General features: G+C 34.0%; 1 long non-coding RNA gene across 1 annotated transcript; it reads right to left on the bottom strand.

The window, feature by feature from the left end:
* On the bottom strand, nt 1-912 carry LOC122025028. Its single transcript, XR_006123582.1, has 4 exons — nt 533-912; nt 402-450; nt 228-331; nt 1-138 (listed from the first exon to the last, which is right to left on the bottom strand). It is a non-coding gene; the product is annotated as an uncharacterized LOC122025028 (long non-coding RNA).
* Nucleotides 913-9,451: the final 8,539 nt, after the last annotated feature.

Here is a 9,451-nt window from a genome sequence, read left to right as displayed (position 1 = left end):
CCCAACAAAATTAACCAAATCCAAAAACATAATATTCCAAATTCAAACCACCCAAACTACTCAAAACATTAAATTTCTGCAGCAATCAATATCTTCTTCTCCATATCAAATTCTCAATCATACCACCTATACTGCAACCTGCATTTAATAATACGAAGTGATATTAAGCTTAACTGAAATCTTACACTAGAAACACATGTTAAACAAAGAACTGAAATCTTACTTACTTTAACATGTGTTTAACATATGTGTTTCCATATCAAAATTCTGCAGCAATTTCCATATCTTCTTCTTTGTTTAACATGTGTTTCCAAAATTCCATATCAAATTTCTGCAGCAATCATACCACAATAATTACACCGGAAACAACATGATAAACAAAGAACTGAAATCTTACTTACTTTAAGAGGTAGATACTGGAAGAAAAATTTCTTGATAAGTTTTAGCTTTCTGAAAAAGTAAAAATTAGATAAATAAGCGATTAAATTCATTAGTATGTAACATAGAAAGCTAATAATGAAATTTAACTTACTTTAGTCTTCTTTTTCAGTCCATGTATATGTCGAAGCCAATCACCCCCACACAGTAGAGTCTGCACTGTGTCTGGAGAGAGAGATGAACGATAAGAATCAATAACTCTTGTCCCTGCACTAAATGTTGCTTTTGAAGCCACTGAACTCACTGGAATAGCTAAAATATCAGCTGCTATCTTTGACAATATTGGATACTGCATTCTATTCATCCTCCACCATTCTAAACATGAAAAAATTTTAGGAATCTCATTCTTCTTTAGACGGCCCTTTTCAAGATAATCTACCAATTCAGATTTCTTAGTCTCTGAAGTTTCAACTTTTGCACAATATTCATCAAAATCATCCCAATTATACACAGAATTTTGTTGACTTCTTCTAACACTTGAAGAACCAAAACGCTCAGACTCAGGTAAATGAGGCACTCCTTTATTAGTTTCTTCAACAACATACTCCTCATAAAGAGAATTAATTATCTCCTTAACTTTTGAGATATGCTTAGAGGCATCCAATTCAGAATAAAGCTTAGGAAAACAAAATTCAACTGCAAGCATTTTTTTGGTTGGATCTAACACAGCAGCTATAGCCATCAATAAATTACAATCACCCCAATATTTGTCAAATTTTTCTTTCATTTTACTAGCTAATTGCTTAAGAAACAAATCTTCATGTTGTGCATAAATATCCAATGCTGACTTTATTTTTTGAACTTCTTGAAGAAATAAATTTGAAGTAGGATACTCGCTACCTGAAATAATGTGTGTGGCTGTCCAAAAAGCCTCCAACAGTGAGCAAATCTTTTGAGTTTTATCCCATTCTTCTTCTTGAGGGCAGCAACCATAAAAGGGATCACGTTCTTTAAACATCTTAAAAGCTTCTTTGAACTTGAGTGCACAACTTAACATCTCAAAAGTCGAGTTCCACCTGGTTTTGCAATCACGAATCAATTTTTTATCCTTCAACTGTAATTGTTGCACACACTCTACAAATTGCACACGTCTTGCCTCTGAACGATTTACATATTCTACACTTTCCCTTATATTACCAATAATACCTTCAATCTCCCTCAATCCATCTTGAACGCACAAGTTCAAGATATGTGCACAACAGCGAACATGAAATAAATTTCCTTCACATGCCAATGTTCTGGACCTTTGAATGGTATCTTTCATATATCGAATAGCCAAATCGTTACTTGAAGCATTATCAACTGTAATAGTAAAAACCTTGTTTTCAATGCCCCACTCTTTCATACACTTGAAAATGGCATCGGAAATTTGAAGACCTCCCCTTGGTGGTGGAATGTTAATGAAACTTAAAACTCTCTTTTGTAAATTCCAACAAGAATCAATCCAATGCCCAGTGACAACCATGTATTCAATCTTTTGAGTCTTTGACTTCCAACAATCTGTTGTTAAACTTATTTTATCAACACACTCAAGACTTTTCTTCAACCTCTTTTTCTCAATCTCATAAATTTTCATACAATCTACTCTGCATGTTGTCCTGCTAATTTTTTGCCATTCCGGCATTCCACGCCTCATCATTAAATTGAACCCCTCTTCATCAAGAATGGTGAATGGGTGTTCATGCATCATGATCCAATGAGCAGCTGCCTCCCTCATTTGTTCCATGTCAAATTTTCCAGAATGCAAAGTAAGAATGGATGGTGAAGCTGAATCAGTGGGCAAAAAACTCAACTTTGTTTGTTGTTCAGCTGCTCGCAAATTAATTTTTCTCTTCACACAATTTAATCTATGTCTCAAAAGACTTGATGTGGCCCCTGATTTACCCAATGTAAAAAGAGATTGACAATGTTTACATTTTGCTTTCTTTGATCCATCCACTGTATCAAAATCATTCCATACTTCTGAAATTTTTTTTCTTTTCTTTGTTTGAAAGCCCTCTTCCTCTTTTTCTTCAGCATTTTCTTGTGTTTCTTGACCAGCTGTGTCAATTTGCTTGTTGATCTCAAGATTAACCTCATTACTTTCATCTATGACACTATTTACGGTAAGTGGAATAGATGACTCTTCCATAGACATAACTGATCAAGAGATGAAAAATTACCAAATAAATTATAAAAAACTCAAACAATAATAAGAAGAGAAAGATAATCTACAAACAAAGGCAGGATTCACGCCAATATGTTTTTTGTAATTTATAGTGCATAGAATTTGTTAGAATTTTTAAAAAAAAAATAAAAACAACAACCAATTAAACTTTAAGGAGAACAAATTGCATTTCTGGACTATCGAAACAAATTACATTTCTGGAGTCTGGACAACCAATTAGACTCTTTCGGAAGGTAAGTGATCATGAGGGATATATATCGTTTAAGGATAAAAATTTGCCATTCTACAAAACTAAGAGGATTAGTCGGCATAACATAATTGGAGACTGCACTAGTGGTTCTGAATTCATCAAGCATGTCAGTGTGAAATTCATCAAGCATGATGTCAACGAGTTACCTGATGATGACAGCTTTGTCTACCACATCACCATGCCAAAAGCTTATAATATGAATGATGCCACTTTGAAGCCACTATTACAACCCTAGTTTTTTAAATTGGGGCTGTGAATCTTTTGAACAACCAAGTTTGTGCATTTATGGCATAAGAAACAAGAAGAAGCAAGAAATGAAAAGAACACAGTGCTTTCCGAAAACTCACCAAAAAATAAACGCACGCGAGAGGTTTGTTGGGTGCGGCTGAGACTCTGAGTAGGCACTACAGCGACTCCTGAGTAGGCACGCGCGGCGACTCCTGAGTAGGAACGATGGTGACTGCTGAGTAGGCGGCGTCGCGGCGATGGTTGAGATGGCGGCGGCGAAGGGTGAGGGTTGAGATGGTGGCGGCGAAGGGTGAGGGCCGGTTGAGCGTTACGAGTTGAGAGAAATTAGGGCTGAGCGAACTTAGAAGTTAGAATTAGAATTTAGGAATTGAATTTAGATTTTAAAAATAAATTTTTGAAATTTACAGTTTTACCCAGTATTTACCATTAATTACATTAATATGCTATTAATAGAATAGATAAAATATACTTTGACGGCCCAGTATTAATGTGACACCAAACTTATTAATAAACATGAATAAATAAAAAACATATATTATACATATAGCTTGGCTCGAAAAAGCTCGACAAGCCATCAAGCCAGTATTATAACAGCTCGAACTCGACTCGAATACTAAACGAGCCGGCTCGAGCTCGGCTCGAGTTCGGTCAAAATCAAGCTCGAGTCAAGCTTTGACCGAGCGGCTCACGAGCGGCTCACGAGCGGCTTGACTCGTTTGCAGCCCTAGACCAGGGTCTAGTTATTATCTCAACTTAGACTTCTAAAATGACTCTAAGCTGGACCAGCACCTATAGCCCCTATGGGACTTATTCTCACTGGATCACTCTCCTCCAGTGACTTACCTTCACTTACCACTTTCAATTACTTGACTGGCTTCTTAATCCACCAAGTGTTCCTGCCAACTGTCAGGTCCGTAGAATCAACTGGACTTTAGCCAGCTATCACGTCTCGCAGATCCAACTGAACTTTCTGCCAGATATCGGGCCACACCTTGATCTATCTGGACTTCGTGGAAGTTATCAAGTCCTAAGACCTAATTGGGCTTCAGTCTGATGTTAAGTCCTCTAGACTTGTCAATTCTTACACACTCGATAAAAGTATCAAATCACAAAGAATCTAACTTTAACCATTTGTTGTTCATCAAAACTAAAGTTCAATTATTAGTACTAACTACACTAATACTATGTTGTCGCAATAAATCTCTCAATTGATTATTCTAATCTATTGGGTTATACTGAATCGATTAGCCTAATCAATTCAACACCTTTTTGTGCTTCACGAAAACAACCCTCACCCTAATCAATTGGAACAATTCCCAATCGATTTTGCAATATTCCTAATTGATTCAGCACCTTCTATTCGTGAGACACTCTCTCAATCAATTACCCCAATCGATTGCTTCGGCCTAATCAATTACCAACTTTAGCTCCCTTAATTTGAGTTTAGAGTTTATTTGCCCAACCCTCAAGTCATCCATGACTTATTTGGACTTCTCGTTGCCTAGCATCCGATCAATCTTTGACCTTTCAGAGCTTCTGTACAAAGTGTCTGGTCAACTCTTAATCTACTTAGACTTTTCATCTTGTGTCAACTTTCTATTAGACTTTTGATCATCAAGTGTCTTGTCAACCTTTGACTCACTTGGATGTTTCCCTTATCAGTCCTACTAGGACTTCCATTGCCTAGTTCCTAATTAGGTCTTCACTGCCTAACCCCCGCTAGGACTTCTACTACCTAGTTCCCAACTAGGTATTCACTGTCCATCCCTAGTGGAACGTCCTAAACAAGTATTTGATCTTCTCTTGATCTACTTAACTTCTCTATCACATATTGTTAAACATTGAAACTTAAGTTAGAATCAATTTAAGCTTAATTAGTCAAACTGATCAATCTTGATCCGAGGACGATTACATCAACAATTATGACACGGACATTGGAGCTCCTGAGAGAGGATTTGTGACTTATGAAAATTGAGATGTAACCATGGTAATGTCAAATTAAGCAACATCAATGTCCTTAGTGTTAAAGGAAGAGAAAGGAAAAAAATAAAACATGAGTAAGTTAACCCTTTCTCTTCTCACCCTATTGTGTTATTGTTAAAGGAAGAGAAAGGAAAAAAATAAAACATGAGTAAGTTAACCCTTTCTCTTCTCACCCTATTGTGTCCTGTTTACTTGGAGGAATAGAGAAGAGAAAGGATGAATTGGATAGAAGATTGAGATCCTTTCGTCGATTCCAATGCATGTGCATAACCTATGTTGGTGAGAGACTCTATAATGTCCAACTTCAAATTTGATTAAAAATATTTTAATATAATAGCATTTCATTTATTAGAGAAATTTTACTCTATATTATTATAACTATCATAACAACACTAAAATAGAAACTTTGTTAGAATGAAAAATATATTGACATTGTTTTGATTTTTTTTTAAATTTTTTGTTCAAATTATTGAACAATCTTAATGTCGAAAATATAATCTAAATGAAAATTACAACTGAAATAATTTAGATTTATTTGACGAGATGACTTGAGCTGATAATCTCAAACTGTCGATCTAGGTTGATTAGGCCAAGCTACTAGGATGACCCTGGTCTATTGCTCCCAAGTGTCAGCCTCCCGAGCCCGAGTGGGAAGCAGAATGTCGAGTCAAAACGTTGAGTTCCGAGTCAGGAAGTTGAAAGCCGAGTTGGTCTAGTCACCAACTACCAAGCTCACCAAGTGCTCAATCTAGCTGAATCCCCAAGTACTCTCGAGTGATGCCGAGTGGACAAGTCGTTTAACTACTGAGTGGGTTGTTGTTGCTTGTGTGCCAAGTCAGGAGAGCGATGTTGCATCAAGAAGTGAGATGTTGAGACCTGTGTTTAATGCAGTTTCCTTAAAACAGATTCATCCTCTTCTGACAATGCTTCAAGGTTATGTGTGTCATTTGTTTTCCAGGATACAATGATAAATTCACAATCTCAACCCAACACTAGTTGTTTGTGACGAACTATGTAAATACTTAAGTCCTATCACGGGATTACAAAGTGAAATGCTCGGCAGAGGAAAAAGGAAGCAGGGGAATGAAGGGGGAAGGCTTGGGTATGCTTTTTGTTGCGTTTAAAAAGGCTGAAAAAAAATCATGTGTTCCCATGTGATGTTAGTATTAGCTCTAAAAGTCAATCATGAGATGATTGATATGAGACTACTATATTATATTCTAAATAAAAGGCACCATTTTGTGTTTATTATATTTGGTTTAAATCTGTGCAAATTTGAATAAATATAATAATGTCATAGAATGATAGATTTTGTTGTATAGCATATCAATTATTTTAATTGATTGTGAGACTAGATATATAGAATAATACTCTCAATTAAATATTAATATACAAAGGAAATATTAATGCATTGAGACTAGTGTGTAGCTTAACTGATGACTTAATCTTACAATCATGGATATAAAATATTAATTTTATACATTAATATATATTAGAGAATATGTATTGAATTGATTCAACATAAGAATGTTTCATGAACTATTATATGAGTGTCATAAATATTCTCATAGTAATTATCAATATAAACAATCCTTTCACCTAAAGTTACTGCGATTTGCTATTATGCTATATAAAGAGTTGTGTACTTTAGTATTGATAAACATCACTTGTAACAAGATTGATTAGAAAGTCATTCACTGCGTATGCAATAAGTCATGCAGAGGAATGCGAGTGATGTAGATAGAATTTGTCTCTTTTATATAACGAAAGTGATATCCGTGGATCCCTTGATTAAGTAGAATTACTAAAATACATGAACAGGCTCAAATATGACAGTATGAGATATTAAGTTTATTTGGTTAAGTAAGTCTACGTAGAGATCAAGAAACATATAGATTTTTTGTTTCAACTTTAAATAGCAGTTAGGATTATGATGTGGATTATGAAAATTTTCATTTATACTTGTGAGACGAATGATAATTGTGCTTGTGTGGATGCCATAGAAGCACAATGAGTACTCGTATATGGATATCATAGAGGCACGAATACACTAATCGCGCTCAGATCTACTTCACTCTCTAGATCTATAAAAATTTTACGCGTCCAATCCAGACGTAAAATTCTAAACAAATAATCTCTTAGAATTCACATGTATATGTGATAGATTCCTTTTTCCGCTACATATTTTATGTTTAATTTCACTCCGAACCTAACATCTGATGCATCATATGATATGATATCCTGAAAAACAGCTCTTCCAAACTTTTTGTCTCCATTACATTGATTGCAATTGAAGGAAGTAAATGTGTCATGTGTGTGCGTTCTTCCCTTGCTTAGTCAGCATTTCTTCTTCCCCACCTAACTTTATAATTGATCAAATCGTACTATGTATATATATTCTACTGCATCTCTGGATTGATATCAGAGTCCATTTCTTTCTTTTTGTTATCTATTGTTTATCTATTTGTAAATTATTTATATCAGAGCATCTCTCGATTGAAATCATCGCCTTCTGTGCATGTCACTGACGTCTATTTTTTTTCTTTCATAATTTAAAAGATAATAATATTTTACTGAATTGTACAGTAAATTTTAAAATTTCTCATTTCACTTATTAAACTTCGTAATATTAAATATTACATTTTCCATTATACCTTCCCTCCTTTTCTTACTCTCAAAAATTTCTCATCTCTAAATTTGTTGTCTACCTATTTAAAAATTTATTAATCTCAATTTACACCCTCAAATTCACATAAATACATTAAAATGCTTTCAATATTAAATTACTTTTAATTTGGAGTGATTGAGAATAATATTTTTTAAATAAATAGAATAAAAATTTAGAGAAGAGAATCTTTTGGTATCCCAAAATCTATCTTTGCGGTTCAATGAAAATGTCATAATTACATTTGAAATTCTAAATTTTTAAAAGGCACCTGAGTATTTTTTTTAAAATATTATTTTCATTATAAAAATTTAAAAATGCAAAGAATTTTTCTACAACATGACTTGTTGTCCAATGGCTCTATTAGGTGATCTAACCACTTAATTTAGCTACCCTACAACGCTAGTCCGGTGATTAATGGTACAAATAGTTTTGGTCGGACGACTTGATCACTCGGCTTGGCCCTGCAATGCCTTACCCTTAGGATTATGGTGTAACGGTAGGGTATTTAGGTTGTCATTCAGGTATTCGCGATTCGAGCCCTAGCTATAGTGAATTTGTAGAAATTTTTCTTCCAAATGAGGCACGCAACTAAAAGATACTGGACTCCTGAGATACCCGCACGAGCCCTTCCCAATTTATCATAATGTTCAATGAAAAACTTCTGGGACTGAACCGATCACCCCAAACTCAATATCATCCAACTTAATTAATCATTTTTTTTTCCCCACAACGCCTTTGCTCATCAGCCAAGGTCACAGGGCCTGATTGCTCGATTAAAAACGTTGTGGGTAGGATTTGTCATGTGGCCAGGCCGAGCAATTAGGTCATTCGACAGGGTTGCTATGGGATGAAAGAATTTTTAATATATTTTTATATTTTTTTAATAAAAAGAATATTTGAGAAAGAAATGCACCTTTATGAATATGAAAGTATGATGTGTTCTTTCAAAAATTCAGAAATGCAAGCGGGCTTTTTGAAAAAATACAGTAAATAATTATCTCAAAAATTTCTAGTTCAATAAAACTGGTTTTTATTTAATTTATAAAAAAATTGCTTTCATTATCCACTTTCTGATTAATTAATTTATAAAATTTAGATGATAAAAAAGAAAATAATAAACTATTTTGACAAAATAATACTGCCTAAATCTGAGTAGAAAATGACCTGAAGTCAAATTACAAAAAGAAGATAAACTCCCTGTTCTCAGCCCGTTGATGAAGTTTTCTTAGGGATGATAATAGGTCGGATTCGGGTCGGCTTTTTATCCTTCGTCTTTATATTCATCGGGTATAGAATCTTCAATGGATATACTCATACCTATTAAAGAATAGGATATTTTCTATAATTTTAATTTTTCTTCTTTCTATCCAACTATTATCATTTAACAAAAATATATTAAAATTAACATCCTATTAATTAATATATATATATATATATATATATATATATATATATATATAATTTAAAAAATAGATTAAACATCTATATAATCTCCTTCTAATATCAATAAAAATAACAAGTTGATTTTAGAAAAAGAAAATTTTCTTTAATATATGTATATATATATTATTTAATCGGGTATTCGGGTCGGGTATCAGGTATTGATAGTCCATCCATATCCTCCTCTATTCGGATCGGATATCGAATTCTCATCGGATTCGGGTGGAATTGACATCCCTAAATTTTCTTAAGTCCT

This window comes from Zingiber officinale, chromosome 9B, assembly GCF_018446385.1.
Source record: "Zingiber officinale cultivar Zhangliang chromosome 9B, Zo_v1.1, whole genome shotgun sequence".
Lineage (NCBI taxonomy): Eukaryota > Viridiplantae > Streptophyta > Magnoliopsida > Zingiberales > Zingiberaceae > Zingiber > Zingiber officinale.
The sequence above is the reverse complement of the archived record's forward strand: the minus strand, read 5'-3'. Positions and strand labels throughout refer to the sequence as shown.